Consider the following 17,622-nt stretch of genomic DNA (forward strand, 5'->3'; position numbering starts at 1 on the left):
AAATTACCCTTTTAAATACATCCTTTATTAATATTTACTAATATTAACAAAGGATACACACAGAAGGAGAAAAAACATAACAAAAAAGAAAAACCCTCAACATCATCTAAGTAAATCTTGGGAATAAATTTATTTGGGGCTTGAGTGTCCCAAATTTTGCCTGAATGCTCCTTTACAGATAATAGAAAATTTTGCTCATCTACAAAACAAAGGCACCTTTTTTATGGAAATCCAGAGCAATTCGCATATGTGTTGTGGATTAAAAGAAAAAAATATTTAATTAGTTAAAATATTTTAGTTCAAAATATTTTATTGTTCTATCTTTGGATTTGAAAAAATAATAAACAAAATTTACATGTGTGAAAGAATAGTCATTTAAGTAAATGACCAAATCTGACAAGATGTCAAACTGATCTGAGATCAAATCCTGACTCTGCCATTTACTATGACATTAGCATGCTTGAGCTTTAGTTGTTTCATCATGTACTTAAAGGTAGTATCAGTGTTTATGTAAAGCACTTAACACAGTATCTGCCATATAATAAGTGCTCGATAAATGATAGCTAACTTATGATAATTCAATACTCACTTGTTTAATAACTAGTCAGAATGCCTGGTATATAGCAGGCAGTCGTTATATGTGTTTAGTGTATAAATGGCTGAGGAAGGGCATGAAAAAATAATTATTGAATTTTTGAAACTGACATACACTTTTCTCCATCTACACAGCTGTAATTCAGTTCTACTTCTTTTAACCCATTTGCCTCTGTGTAACAAGGTAATATGCCAAAAGTTCAACGAGAATTTTCTACTGCCCTCAGGAAAAAAATGTCCAAACTCCTTAGTATCATTTACAAATCCCTGGCAATCTATTTTACCTCTCTGGTTTTATCTGTCACCCCTCACCCTGACTTCCCCACCCTGTCTGCACTTTCTATGTCCCTCAGCCAATCTAAATGGAATTCTCAAATTAGTCACATTCTTTCTTGCCTCCAAGTCCTTTCATATACCATTCTCTATCTCTGGAACATCTGCCTGATCCCCCACTGTGTGCCTCATCCCACCTAATTCCTACTCATCCTTCAATACTTAACTGAGTAAGCAGCCCTTCTGTAAGCCCTGATTCCCCAAGACCTTCATCATGGTTAGTGGTTTTAAAAGAATTTGAGAAAATAATAGAACATCTGGCACATGGTAGATATTCAATAAATTATAGATACTATTCTTGATTATTGACAATCCCATTGATCTTCATTTATCCTAGTCTTTCTTGTTAATAAAAGTTAATGCAAAAATGAGTCCTGTTATAGGTGAGTCGCTCTGGAGGTAGGATGGAGAGGTCAAGGCAGAATCTGGTATGTATACCAGGAATAGCTAGGCCAGAGGCCTCTAAATATCAGGAATATAAGTTACCGTGTAGTAAGAGAAAAACTCTGAAAACAGGAAAAGTTGAAATGAAGATACCAAACTTAACCTGTTTCATGTGATTCCAAGCAAGATGTTAAGACAAGAGTATGGTAACTGTGAGAAGATTTGATGTTTGTTTCTAGTGGAAGTAATACCTCTGTTGTATAAATTACTGATTCAGGAACTCAGTTTCTAGCACACTTGTATACATATTCCTGGGAAATATATTTGTATAATAGATACACTTGGCCTATTACTTAAAAACTATTAAAAATATCATATATTTGGGTAATGATTTTCTTTTCAGAGGGAATATCATGTATATGATCTGAATCCAGGCAGACTGAACTTTCACTTCTGGCCCAGATTTACCCTCCCATCTAAAATTACTGTAAACAGGACAAAATATATGAAATAATGCTTTGCATACAGTGGACCTTAGGCAATAGGAAAAAAGTGATCCCAGAGAGATGGGAAACAAACAAGAGAACGAGCTTAGTGCCTGGGGAAAGTTTCCGGCAGATGGTACAGTGAGAGGTACCAAGGCTGAGGCCAGTGTCCCCAAATTGAGAATATGGACTTGGGAGTCCATGGAATCTGGAGAGGAATACTGGAGAGGAGACAAATGCACAGAGAGAGAATTCTTGAGATCTACAGATCTCTTTGAGTATTCAGCTGAAAACAATAAACTCATGCATGTGAAGAAATTAGATGAGGCTAGGAAAAGAAATATCTGAAAGGATTAAAGAGAACAGTCCTGGAACTCACACAGGGATAGGCATAGTGTTTGTACCCACCAGCAACAGTGGAAAATCACCTAATTCATGGGAAATCAAGTAGTATACTTAGAATGGTTTTGCCTCAATTATGGGAAAAATTAGCCCTAAACTAATGCTGTTTTGATCCTGCAAAAAAAAAAAAAAAAAAAAAAAAAAAAAAAGCTTAAAAAGCAAGACCTAAAAGGATCAACTGTTTGCAAGTAACATAATTGAGTCAATGAACCAAGCCAAAGAATATTTATAGGAATGCAATGATATTTGGTACCCAAGAAGGTATAATCCACAATATGTGGAATTTAATAAAAAAAAATAAGTAGTAATGCAAAGAAGCAGGAAAATACATGGGCCCCTGTGTGGTTCAGCCGGTTAAATGCCCAACTCTTGATTTTGGCTCAGGGTATGATCTCATGGTTTGTGAGTTTGAGCCCCACATCAGGCTCTGCAGTCACAGTGTGGAGCCTGCTTGGAATTCTGTCTTTCCCCCTTTCTCTCTCCATCCCTACCCCACTCATGCACATGTGTGCACTCTCCCTCTCTCAAAATAAATAAACTTTTTTTAAAAAGTAGTGAAATACAATTCATAATGAAAAGGAAATTAATCAATTGAAACTGACCCAGAAATGGTATAGAATTAGTAGACAAAGAACATCAAAACTTGACATCACCAAAAGAACACAAAATCTTTCCAGTAAATAATCCCAAAGAAACAGAAATTTGAGTTACCTGAAAAACAATCCAAAATAATTATTTTAAGGAAGCTCAGAGAGATTCAAAGGAATGTAGACAAGTCAATGAACTCAGGAAAACAATCATGAAAAAACAAGAAGTTCAACAACAAGATAAAAATAATAAAAAATAACCGAACAGAAGTTCTGGAACTGAAAAATATGTAAACCACATTGAACTCTAGTATGTAAGTTAAAAGACAGAACTGTTGAAAAAAATATCTGTTAATTTATATTGTGTGGATACACCATATAAAAAGATGTAAATTGGGCACCAAAAACATAAAATGGGGGAGGCAAATAAATGTGTAGAACTTTTTTATGCAAATGAAGTAAAGCTGTCAGCTTAAAATAGACTGTTATAAACATTACATGTTTTATATAAGCTTCATAGTAATCACAAAGAAAAACCCATAGTAGATACACAAATAATAGAAGAGAATCATTATTAAAAAATCATCAATTCACAAAGAGAGATGAGAAGAAGAAAAAGAACTACAAAATAATTGAAAACAATTAACAAAATGGTGATAGTAAGTGCTTTCATATCAATAATCATTCCAAATGTAAATGGTTTAAATTCTCTAATTAAAAGACACAGAGTGGCTGAATGCAAAAAAAAAATAAAAGACCCATTGATATGCTGCCTATAAGAGACTCACTTAAGCTTTAAGGACACTCATAGCCAAAAAGTGAAGGAATGGAAAAAGATAGCCCATGCAAACAGAAACCAAAAAAGAGCAGGGGTAGCTATACTTGTATCAGACAAAATAGACTTTAAGTTAAAAGCTGTAACAAGAAACAAAGAAGGTCATTATGTGATGATAAAGGGGCAAATCATCAAAAGGATGTAACAATTATAAAATACATGCATCCTATATCAGAGTACCTAACTACATTCAACAATAATAAACAAATCTGAAGGCAAAAACAAACAGCAATGCAATAATAATAGGGAACTTAAATACCCCACTTTCAAAAATGGATAGATCATCCAGACAGAAAATCAATATGGAAATAATGGACTTAAACTACAAGTTGGACCCAACAGATATATACACAAGATTCCATCCAACAGCAGCAGAATACACATTCTTCTCAACCATATGCAGAACATTCTCCAGGATAGACCATATGTTAGGTCACAAAAAAGTGATAACTAATTTAAGATGACCAAAATCATACCAAACGTCTTTTCTGCCCACTAGAAATCAATAACAGAAGGAAAACTGGAAAATTTCCAACATGTAGAAATTAAGCAAAAACAATCCTGACCTGCCAACTAGTCAAAAAAGAAATGAAAAAAAATCTTAAAACAAATGAAAATGGAAACACAACATATCAAAACTTATGGGGTATAGCAAAAGCAGTTCTAAGAGGAAAGTTTATAGTGATTAATACCTACATTAAGAAACAAAAAAGATACTAAATATACAACCTCACTTATACCTCAAGGAACTAGAAAAAGAAGAACAAAGCCCAAAGTTAGAAGGAAGAAAATAATAAAATTAGAGCAGAAATAAATGAAGTAGAGACTAGAAAAATAGAAATCAATGAAACTAAAAGTCGGGTTTTTGAAAACATAAACAAAATTGACAAACCCTTAGCTAGGCTCACCATGGAATAAAAAAGACATGACATAAATAATAATTATAAATGAAAGAGGAGACATTACACTGACAACAGAAATACAAAAGACCATAAGAGACACTATGAACAATTACCAACAACAAATTAGATAACCTAGAAGAAATGGATAAATTTCTGGGAACATACAAGCTACCAAGATTGAACCATGCAATAATAGAAAACCTGAATAGGCCAATAACAAGTAAGGAGACTGAGTCAGTAATCAAAAATCTCCCAATGATAAAAGCCCAAATGGTTCACTGGTGAATTCTCCAATTAAAATATATATTTAAAGAAGAATTAATACCAATCCTTCTCAAACTCTTCCCAAATAATTGAAGAGGAAGAAACATTTCCAAATTAATTTTATAAGGTCAGCATTACCCTGATACTAAGTCAGACAAGGACCTACAAGACAAGAAAATTATAAGCCAATATCCCTGATAAACATAGATGCAAAAATCCTCAATGAAATGGTAGCAAACCAAATTTAAGAGCACATTAAAAGGATTATACACCATGATCAAGTGGGATTTATCTCAAGGATGTAAGGATGGTTTAACACATGCAAATAAGTCAATGTGATACACCATATTAGCAAAATGAGGAATAAAAAATCACATGATTGTCTTAATAGAAGCAGAAAAAGCATTTAAAAAATTCAACATTCTTTTGATACAAACTCTCAACAAATTAGGTACAGTAGGAATGTACCTCAACATAATAAAGGCCATATATGACAAGCCCACAGCCAACATCATGCTCAATGGTAAAAAGTTAAAAGCCTTTCCTCTAAGATCAGAGACAAGATGTAGAGTCTCACTATTGTCAAGTCGATGAAGTACTGGAAGTCCTAGCCACAGCAATTAGGCAAGAGAAAGAAATAAAGGCATATGAATCAGAAAAGAAGCAGGAAAATTATCTGTTTGCAGATAACATAATCTAATGTATGGAAAATTCTAAAGGCTCCACCAAAAAAACATTACAACTAATAAATGAATTCAGTAAATTTGCAGGATATAAAATCATTATACAAAAGTCAGTTGCATTTCTATACACTAACAATAAACTATCTGAAAGAAAAATTAAGAAAGCAATCCCATTTAAAATAGCATCAAAAAAACAATAATATACTTCAGAATAAATTTAAACAAGGAAGTGAAAGAGATATACACCAAAAACTATAAGACACTGATGAAAACAAATGAGGAAGTCACAAATTAATGGAAGTTATCCTGCATTCATGGGTTAGAAGAAATAATAGTGTTGAGGCGCCTGGGTGGCTCAGTCGGTTGAGCGTCCGACTTCGGCTCAGGTGGTGATCTCACAGTTTGTGAGTTTGAGCCCTGCATCAGGCTCTGTGCTGACAGCTCGGAGCCTGGAGCCTGCTTCGGATTCTGTGTGTCCCTCTCTCTCTGTCCCTAACCACTTGCATTCTGTCCCTGTCTCTCTCAAAAATAAACATTTAAAAAAATGTTTTTAAATTAAGAAGAAATAACAGTGTTAAAATGTCCATATTACCCAAATCAATCTACAAAGTCAATGCAATCTGTATCAAAATTCCAATGGCATTTTTCACAAAAAATAGAAATAATCCTAAAATTTGTACAGAACCACAAAAATCTCTAAAAACTAAGGCAATCTTGAGAAAGGGAAACAAAGCTAGAGGCATCACACATCCTGATTTCAAACCATATTACAAAGATACAGTAATCAAAACAGTATGATACTCACATAAAAACAAGCACATATAACAATGGAACAGAACAGGGAGCCCAGAAGTAAACTCATACATATATGGTCAACTAGTCTTTGACAAGGGGGCAAGAACACACAAAGGAAAAAGTGTAGTCTGTTGAATAAATGATATTGAAAAATAGGATAGCCACATACAAAGAAAGGAAACTGGATCCTATTTTATACTAATCAACAAAATTAACTCAGGGGTCCTGGGTAGCTCAGTTGGTTAAATGTTCAACTCTTGAGTTCGGTTCAGGTCATGATCTCACAGTCATGAGATTAAGCCCCACATTGGGTTCTGTGCTGGGCATGGAGCCTGCTTCAGATTGTCTTTCTCCCTCTCCCTCTGCCCCTCCCCAACTCATGTGTGCACTCTCTCAAAAAAAAAAAAAAAAAAAAAAAACAAAAAACAAAAAAAAAAACTCAGAATGGATTAAAATTTAAATGTAAGACCTGAAACTAGAATTCCTAGAAGAAAACATAGGAAAAGGCTCTTTGACATATGTCTTGACTATGATCTTTTGGATAGGACTCCAAAGGCATAGGTAACAAAAGCTAAAATAAATAAGTAGGACCATATCAAATTTTAAAAGCTTCAGGAAAGCAAATGAAATAATAACTTGAAATGGCAACCTACAGAATGGGAGAAAATACTTGCAAACCAGGTCTGTTAAGGAGAAAATATTTGCAAACCAGGTCTGTTAAGGAGGTAATATCTAATACACACACACACACACACACACACACACACACACACCAGGTCTGTTAAGGAGGTAATATCTAATACACACACACACACACACACACACACATATATACTCATACAACTAAATAGCAAAAAAGTAAATAACGTAATTAAAAAATAGACAAATGACCTGAATTGACATTTTTCCAAAGATGGCCCAATAATACAGTATTGTATATACTTGAAAGTTGCTGAGAGTAGATGTTAAGTATTCTCACTACATAACAAAAAAAAAGACTCAACTATGTTAGAAGATGGTGCATTAATTATCTTGATTTTGGTTATTATTCCACTGTGTGTGTATGTGTGTGTGTATAAAATCATCATGTTGTATAATTTTAATATATACAATTATTTTGTCAATTATCCCTCAATAAATAAAGTTGGGGAAAAGGTATTATAACTAGTTTCCATATATTAGAGAAAAGATTAAGTATGTAGAGACGTGGAGATATAAAAGACCAAAATTGAACTTCTAAAGGTGAAAACAACAATGGTTGTGAAGAAAAATACATTTAAATGAGTTGACAATAGAGGAGACATTGCAGAGAAAAAGATTAGTAAACCTAAAGACATAGCAATACAAATTATTCTAAATAAAATACACAGAGGAAAAAAAATTAACAGTAAATGATTGAGTTGTGGAACAACTTCAAGATCCCAAACATATATGTAGTTGGGACTCCTGAAGGCAAGGGATACAGAAAAAAATACTCGAAGATAATGGCCAAAAAAGCTTACAAACATGATCAAAGCTATAAATCTACAGATCCAAAAAGCCCCAAAACATAAGAAATGTGAAGAAAACCAAACCAAGACACATCATAATTAAATTGCATAAAGGCAGTAAAAAAGAGAAAAAAATTAAAAGCAGCCAGAGAAAAAGACATATAATGCAGAGTAGAGCAAAGATAAGGATGACAAGAGATTTCTCACTGGAACAATCAAGTCAAACTAAAAGGCAGTGGATTATCATCTTTAAAGTACTGCCAAAAACAAAAACAAAAAACTAAAAAACCTATCCACAGAATTCTTAAGCCAGCAAAAATATCTTTCAAATATGAAGGGAAAATAAAGGCTTTCACAGACATGCACAATCACAATCTGAAAAGAATTCATCACCAACAGATCTGCACCATAAGCAGAAGGAAATGATACCAGATAGAAATCTAGACATAGACAACAGCATGAAGAACACTGGAAATGGTCATTACATGTGTAAAAAATTTTGTCTCATTATTTACATTTTTTTAAAGATAACTTAATGTTTAGGGGGAAAACAATAATATAGGGCTCATAATATATGAAGAAGTTAATTATATAACAAAAGCACAATGGCCAAGAGGCAGAAATGGGAGTATCCTGTTATAATGTTCTTATGCCATATGTAAAATGATATATATAACATCACCTGAAGATAGACTAAGATTAAGTTAAAGATGGATAAAGATATAATCCTTAAACTATTAAAATACCACAACAAAGAATTATGAATAATAAGTCAACAAAGTAAATAAAATGAAATTATAAAACATGCTCAATCCAAAAGGAGTCATAAAAATAAGGGAAAAGGTAAGAACAACAACAAAACAGATGGGACAAATAGAAAACATCAAGATGACAAATTTAAATCCAACCATGTCAATAACTGTATTAAGTTAAATAGTCTATAGTAGGCAGAATCTTAGCCCCCAAGATTCCTGACTCCTATTATACATACCTTGTATAATTCCCTCCCCTTGATTATGGGTAAACACTTTTAAAAGAAGATCAGAAACAGAAAAAGTCAGAAAGACTCAAAGGTATAGCAGATGCCCTCCATTGGTCTTGAAGAAGCAAACTTCCATGTTGAGGAAAGTGCCACATGGCAAGGACCTGAGAGTGGCCTCAAGGAGCTGAGAGTGGTCCCTGATCATAAGTAAGAAAAAGAGAACCTCAATCATACAGCAGTTAGGAACTCAATTGTGCCAACAACTTGAGGGAGCTTGGAAGTGGATCTTTCCATAATCAAGTTTCCAGATAAGGATGCAATCTACTGGCACCTTAATGTCAGCCTTGTGGGATGTACCAGACCAGTGACCCATGTAAACTATGAGATTATACATTTGTGTTGATTTAAATTGCTGTCTGTGGTAATTTCTCACTCAGCAAAATAACATATGTTATAAACACACCAATTAAAAGTACAGAATGTCAGTGTGGAAGGGAAAAAGACCCTACTCAATTACATGCCACCTATAACAAATCTACTTTAAACATGAAGGCACAGAGGTCCTAAGGTGGCTCAGTCGGTTAAGTGGCTGACTCTTGATTTCAGCTCAGGTCATTATCTCACAGTTCATGAGATTGAGCCCCAGGTTGGGCTCTGTGCTGATAGTGCAGAGCTTGCTTGGGATTCTCTCTCTCCTCTCTCTCTTCCCCTCCTCTCACTCATGCTATCTCTCTCTCTCTCTCCCTCTCCCTCCCCCTCTCCCTCTCCCTCTCTCTCAAAATACATAAATAAACATTTTTTTAAAAAAAGAATTAAACATGAAGGCACAAATAGGTTAAAAGTTAAAAGAATATAAAATGATAAACTATGCTAACATCAATCAAAAGAAAGCTAGAGTAAATATATTAATACAAAACACACTACATTTCAAAGAATATTACCAGAGTTAAAAAGGGTCATTTGAAAATGATAAAGAAGCCAATCCATCAAGAGGACATAGCAATTCTAAAAATTTATGCACATAATAATAAAGCTTCAAATTTGTTGAAACACTGATAGAACTTCAAAGAAAAATTTCCAAATGCATAATTATAAGTGGAAATTTCAATGCCCCTCTCAACACTAGATAGACAAGTGGACAGAAAATTATTAAAGATAGAGAAGATTTAAACAACATTATCCAACATTTCCTAACTGACCTTTGTAGAACATACCACCCAAAACAATATGATACACACTCTTTTATAAAAAGATTCAAGTCATACAAAGTATGATCTCTGACAAAAAAATGGAATTAAATTACAAATCAATAATAAAAAGTTATCAGTAATAACCTCAAATATTTATAAACATACTTCATATAACCCATGGGTTGAAAAAACATTCAAAGGGAAAATTATAAAGTATTTTGAATAGAATGAAAATTAAAAATTAAAACACAACACGTAAAAATTTGGGAAATGCAACTAAAGCAGTACTTAGAGGGAAATTTATACCCTTGCTGCATGGGAAGATAATACCTTAGAAAAGAATAATGGTCTCACAAGAAAAAATTTGAAAAGAACACAAATACTTGGAGGTTAAAGAACATCCTACTAAATAATGAATGGTTTAAACAAGAAATTAAAGAAGAAATTAAAAAGTACATGGAAGCCAATGAAAATGAAAACACGACAGTCCAAAACCTTTAGGATGCAGCAAAGGCAGTCATAAGAGAGGTGTATAGCAATCCAGGCCTTCCTACAAAAGAAAAAATGTCTCAAATACACAACCTAACCTAATACCTAAAGGAGGTGAAAAAAGAACAGCAAATAAAGGCCAAAACCATCAGAAGAAGTGAAATAATAAAGATTAGAGCAGAAATCAATGATATCGAAGTAAAAAAACAAAAAGCAAAAGACAGAAGAACCGATCAATGAAACTAGAGACTGGTTCTTTGAAAGAATTAACAAAGTTGATAAGCCCCTAGCCAGACTTATCAGAAAGAAACAGGAAAGGACCCAAATAAATAAAATGAAGAATAAAGGAGGAGACAGCACAACCAACACTGCAGAAATACAAACAATAATAAGAGAATATTATGAGCAATTACACGCAAACAAATGGGGCAATCTGGAAAAAATGGACAAATTCCTAGAAAGACATAAACTCCCAAAACTGAAACAAGAAGATATAGAAAATTTGAATAGACCCATAACCAGTAAAGAAATTGAATCAGCCATCAAAAATCTCCCAACGAACCAGAGTCCAGGGCTGGATAACTTCCCAGACGAATTCTATCAAACATGTAAAGAAGAGTTAATATCTATTATTTTGAAACCATTCCAAACAAATAGAAATGGAAGGAAAACTTGCATACCCATTCTCTGAGGCCAGCATTACCTTGATTCCAAAATGAAAGACCCCACTAAAAAGAATTACAGAACAATTACCCTGTCAAACTTGGATGCAAACATTCTCAATAAGATACTAGCAAATTAGGGTACCTGGGTGACTCAGTCAGTTAAGTGTCCTACTCGTGGTTTCATCTCAGGTCATGATCTCACAGTTTGTGAGATTGAGCCCCACATTAGGCTCTACACTGACAGTGCAGAGCCTGCTTGAGGTCTCTTTCTCTCTCTTTCTCTCTCTCTCTCTCTCTCTCTCTCTCTCTGCCCCTCCCCCTCTCAAAATAAATAAATGATCTTAAAAAAAGATATAGCAAATCAAATCCAACAATACATTAAAAGAATTATTCATCACAATCAAGTGGGATTTATTCCTGGGCTGCAGGGCTGGTTCAATATCATCAAATCAATCAACATGATATACAACATTAATAAAAGAAATGATAAGGGGCACCTGGGTGGCTCAGTCGGTTGAGCGTCCGACTTCGGCTCAGGTCATGATCTCATAGTTTGTGGGTTGGAGCCCTGCATCAGGCTCTGTGCTGACCGCTTGCTCAGAGCCTGAAGCCTGCTTCAGATTCTGTGTCTCCTTCTTTCTCTGCCCCTCCCCTGCTCACACTTTGTCTCACTTTGTTTCTCAAAAATAAATAAATGTAAAAAATGTAAAAAAAAATTTAAATAAATGATAAGAACGACATAATCCTCTCAATAGATGCAGAAAAATCATTTGACAAACTACAGCATCTTTTCTTGATAAAAACCCTCAAGAAAGTAAGGATAGAAGGAACATACCTGAACATCATAAAGGCCATATATGAAAGACCCACAGTTAATACCACCCTCAGGGGAGAAAAACTAAGAACTTTCCCCTTAAGGTCAGGAACACAACAGGGCTGTCCACTCTCACCACTGTTGTTCAAGACAGTAGTAGAAGTCCTAACCTCAGCAATCACACAACAAAAGGAAATAAAAGGCATATAAATTGGCAATAAAGAAGTCAAACTTTCACTCTTCACAGACAACACGATACGCTATGTGGAAAACCCAAAAGACTCCACCAAAAAACTGCTACAACTGATACATGAACTCAGCAAAGTTGCACAATATAAAATCAACATACAGAAATCTGTTGCATTTCTATATACCAATAATGAAACAGCAGAAAGAGAAATCAAGGAATTGATCCCATTTACAATTGCACAAAAACCATAAGATACCTAGGAATAAACCTAATCAGGGGCTCCTGGGTGGCTCAGTTGTTTGAGCTACTGACTCTTGATTTGGCTCAGATCAGGATCTCACGGTTCATGAGGTTGAGCCCTGCATTGAGATCCATGCTAACAGTATGGAGCCTGCTTGGGATTCTCTCTCTCCCTTTCTATCTTCCCTACCCCACTCTCTCTCTCTCCCCCCAAAATAAATAAACTTAAAAAAAAAAACAAAACCTAACCAAAGAGGTAAAAGATCTGTACACTGCACACTATACAATGCTTATGAAAGAAATTGAAAAGGACACAAAGAAATGGAAAAACATTCCATGCTAATGGATTGGAAGAACAAATATTGTTAAAATGTCTATGATACCCAAAGCAATCTACACATGCAATGCAATCCCTATCAAAATAACATCAGCATTCTTCACCAAGATATAACAAACAATTCATAAATTTTTATGGATCTAGAAAAGACCCTGAATAGCTAAAGTAATGTTAAAAAAGAAAACCAAAGCTGGAGGCATCAAAATTCTGGGCTTAAAGCTGTAATAATCAAGACAGCATGGTGCTAGCACAAAAACAGACACATAGATCAATGGAACAGAATATACAGAAATGGACCCACAAATGTATGGCCAACTAATCTTTGACAAAGCAGGAAAGAATATCCAATGGAAAAAAGTCTCTTCAACAAATGGTTCTGGGAAAACTAGACAGTGACATACAGAAGAATGAAACTAGACCATTTTCTTACACCATACACAAAAATAAATTCAAAATGGATGAAAGACCTTAATGTAAGACAGGAAACCTTCCAAATCCAGAGGAGAACACAGGCAGCAACCTCTTTGACCTCAGCCACAGCAACTTCTCATTAGACATGTCTCCAGAGGCAAGGAAAACAAAAGCAAACATGAACTACTGAGACTTATCAAGATAAAAAGCTTCTGCATGGTGAAGGAAACAATCAACAAAACTTAAAGGCAACTGACGAAATGGGAGAAGATACTTGCAAATGACATATCTGATAAAGGGTCAGCATCCAAAATCTATAAAGAACTTATCAAACTCAACACCCAAATAATCCAGTGAAGAAGTAGGCAGAAGACATGAATAGACACTTTTCCAAAGAAGACATCCAGACGGCTAACAGACTCATTAAAAGATGCTCAACACCTGTCATCATCAGGGAAATACACATCAAAACCACAATGAGATACCACCTCATACCTGTCAGAATGGCTAAAATCAACAACTCAGGAAACAGAGATGTTGGTGAGGATGCAGAGAAAGGGGAACCCTTTTGTACTATTGGTGGGAATGCAAACTGGTGCGGCCACTCTCAAAAACAGTATGGAGGTTCCTCAAAAAATTAAAAATAGAACTACACTATGACCCAGCAATTGTACTACTAGGTATTTATACGAAGGATAAAAAAATGCTGATTCAAAGGGGCACATGCACCCCAATGTTTATAGCAGCTCTATCAACAATAGCTAAATTATGGAAAGAGCCCAAATGTCCATCAACTGATGAATGGATAAAGAAGATGCGGTATTTATATACAATGGAATATTACTTAGTGATCAAAAAGAATGAAATCTTGCCATTTGCAACAACATAGATGGAACTATTGTGCATTATGCTAAGCAAAATAAGTCAGTCAGAGAAAGATAAATACCATATGATTTCACTCACATGTGGAATTTAAGAAACAAAACAGATGAACATAGGGGAAGGGAAGGAAAAATAAAGTAAGATAAAAACAGAGAGTGAGGCAAACCAAAAGAGACTCTTAAATACAGAGAACAAACTGAGGGTTGATGGGGCGCGGGGGGGGGGGGGGAAGGCAGACGAGAGAGGAAAATGGGTGATGGGCATTAAGGAGAGCTCTTGTTGGGATGAGCACTGGGTGTTATATGTAAGTGATGAATCACTAAATTCTACTCCTGAAACCAATACTACATTATATGTTAACTAACTTGAATTTAAATTTAAAAAAAAAAAAGAAAAGAAAAATGGTCTCAAATCAATGACTTCTGCTTCCATCTTAAGAAACTAGAACAGCAAAGTAAGCCCAAAATGAGCAAAAGAAAGGAAATAAAGGTCAAAGAGAAAGTCAATAAAATAAGAAAACAGTAGAGAAACCTCAATGAAATTAAAAGCTAATCCGTTGAGAAAATTAATAAGATCAATAAGCCTCTAGCCATACTGATAAGAAAAAGACAAAACACATATTATTAAGATTAGAAATGAGAGAAGTGACATCACCACAGACTCCACAGATATTAAGAGGGAGTATTATGAATAACTTTCTCTCAAAATCAACAATTTAGGGGCACCTAGGTGGCTCAGTCAGTTGAGTGTCTGATTCTTGATTTTTGCTTCAGTCATAATTCCAGGGCCATGAAATCAAGCTCTGTGTCAGGCTCTGTGCTGAGCATGGAGCCCGCATGGGATTCTCTTTTTCTCTTTCCCTCTGCCCTTCTCCCCTTCTTGCTCTCTCTCTCTCTCTCAAATATCAACAATTTAGATAAAATTGACAGATTCTGTAAAAGACACAAATTACCAGAGCTAACTCTAAAGAAAAAAAAAAAAAAGGTAACTTGAATAGCTTTGTATCTATTTAAAAAATGAACTTGTAGTTAAAAACATTCCCACAAATACTATGCCAGGCTCAAATGACTTCACTAAGGAAATTCTACCAAACTTTTAAAAAAGAAATAAAACAAAACTTACACAAATCTAGAGGGTAGCAGAAAACAGAACATTTCTCAACTCATTTGACGAGAACTGCATTACCACTTATATACAAACTCATATTCTTCAAAAAATGTGAAGAGAAGGAAGTACATCCCGATACATTCTATGAAGCCAACATTATCCTGATAATAAAGCTAGACAAAGACATTACAGAAAAGAAAACCACAGACAATAACCTTCATGAAATGAACATACATGCTAAAATTCTTCACAAAATTTTAGCAAATCAAATCAAATAATATATAAAAGGGTAAAACATGACCAAATAGAGTTTATTCCAGGAATGTAAGGTTAGTTTGCATGCAACCAATGCAATTCACTATACGAATAGACTAAACAATAGGGGAGAGTCAAGATGAAGGAGAAGTAGGGGAACCAGAATTTCCTTCAGCCCTCAAACACAGCAGTACAGAGGTCAGAACATTTGAAGTTCCAGGAATCCAGGCTACAGAGTGACAGAAACATCTCCACAGGTGTATAGAGACAGCTTGGCAGGACAGAGGTGCATGTTTGTGAATTGGGAGAGTGAACTGGGTGGTGTAGGCATGGACAGGGGGAACCACTTCAGTGGAGAGACAAAGGGAAGAGAAAGGCTCTGGAAGTAAGGGATTGTATTTGGACAAGAGAAAAACCTCTCTGGACCATGGACCAGAGAATGAAAAATACGGAGAGAGCCCATTTCTACCTTGCAAATAGCATTCAGGGTGAAGATCTGAGTTTTGAGGGTTGCACAACTATCTCCAGACTGGAGCTGTGTGCACAAACTTCAGGAGGAGGGGAGCCAGCACTGGGACTCAGTAGCAATCTTGGGGGCATAGTGGGAATAAGCAGTCCTCCCTTGAGTACTGTGGGAAGAAGGGTATATTGCCCCTCCAAGGACAAAAGACCTGCAGGCACCAGCCAGAGGCCCTTTTGTTGACTGGGCAGAGTGGTGCTATTCCAGAACGGGTCCCCACAGAGTGGGATCCTTTAAGACAGTTGGTTTTGAATCCCATTCAAGCATCTGGGAGGAGCAGGAGATTGTAAAGCAGGACAAGCCTGCCCACCTGTACTGCTCTGTGAGGGCTGCCTAAACAGAATAGTTTGCAACACCTGGCCCAGGAAGGAGAGATGGGGGTATTGCCATTTTTCTGGCCATCACCAACACAGTGGGGCTTTGGAGAACAGGACAGTGGGTCCCAGTGGAGGCAGGACCCACTTACACCAAACCCTTTCACTTCATGCCTGGCAACTGCTTATCTACAGCAGCAAGATTGACACTGACCAAACCAGACGGCCTCTCCTCCAGACCAGTATAGCCGCCAGTTTCAAGGCACCAACAGACAACCATCCTGCGGTTTTGCATTTTCTGATTTGATTTTTGGCCAGTTCTTATTTTCTTTCTTTCTTTCTTTCTTTCTTTCTTTCTTTCTTTCTTTCTTTCTTTCTTTCTTTCTTTCTTTTTCTTCCTTCCTTCCTTCCTTTCTTTTCTTCCTTCCTTCCTTCCTTCCTTCCTTCCTCTCTCTCTCTCTCTCCTTTTCTTCCTTCTTTCCTTTCCTTTCCTTTCTTTCTCTGTTCTGGTTGTTTGTTTAATCAGGCACTTTTACTCTATTCTTTTTACATCTTTGATGTATCTCCTTCTTTATTTCTCTCTCTCTCTCTCTCTCTCTCTCTCTCTCTCTCTCTCTGGATTAAGCCTTATAGTTTCTTTGATTCTCTGCCTGGTCTTTTTTTCCCACCCCTGTCATTTCTCTCTTTCTATGGGATAAGGTGTCTTCCACTCCCCACCTTTTTTCATTTTTTCAAGTGTTACTCCAACAAACAGATCAAAGCACACCTGGTGGAAGGTCCAAACACTCACTACAAGTAGGGAGATAAAACAACCAGAGACACAACAACAAAGTGCACACAACACACTCCAGAAACACTTCCTGAAGTTCCAGGACCTGGACAGTGGATAACCCCTTTAAAATATAGTAGTACTCACAGGTGCAGTACACATAAAAAGCTATTAAAACACATAAAAGACAGAAAACTAGCTAAAATGATGAAACAGAAGAATTCTCCTCAAAAGAAATTCCAGGAAGAAATGACAGCCAAAGAATTGCTCAAAACAGATATAAACAATACATCTGAACATGAATTTAGAATAACAGTCACAGTACTAATAGCAGGGCTTGAAAAAAACATAGAAAACAACAGAAAATCTATTGCTGCAGAGATCAAGAACCTAAGAAATAGTCAAGACCAATTGAGAAATGTTGTAAATCAGATACAAAATAAACTAGATTCAGTGACAGCAAGGATGGAGGAAGCAGAGGGGAGAATAGGTGAAATAAAAGATAAGATTATGGAAAATGATGAAGCTGAGAAAAAGAGGGCTAGGAAATTACTAGACCATGAGGGGAGAATTAGAGACTCAAGTGATTCAATGAAACATAATATCCATATCATAGGAGTTCCAGAAGAAGAAGAGAAAGGGGCAGAAGGTTTATTTGAACAAATTATAGCTGAAAACTTCCCTAAAGTTCTTGGGAGAAGAA

The sequence above is a fragment of the Lynx rufus genome, unplaced genomic scaffold (assembly GCF_022079265.1).
Source record: "Lynx rufus isolate CCGP_SWC_20201006 ecotype Redwood Valley unplaced genomic scaffold, mLynRuf1.p SCAF_2, whole genome shotgun sequence".
Classification (NCBI taxonomy): domain Eukaryota; kingdom Metazoa; phylum Chordata; class Mammalia; order Carnivora; family Felidae; genus Lynx; species Lynx rufus.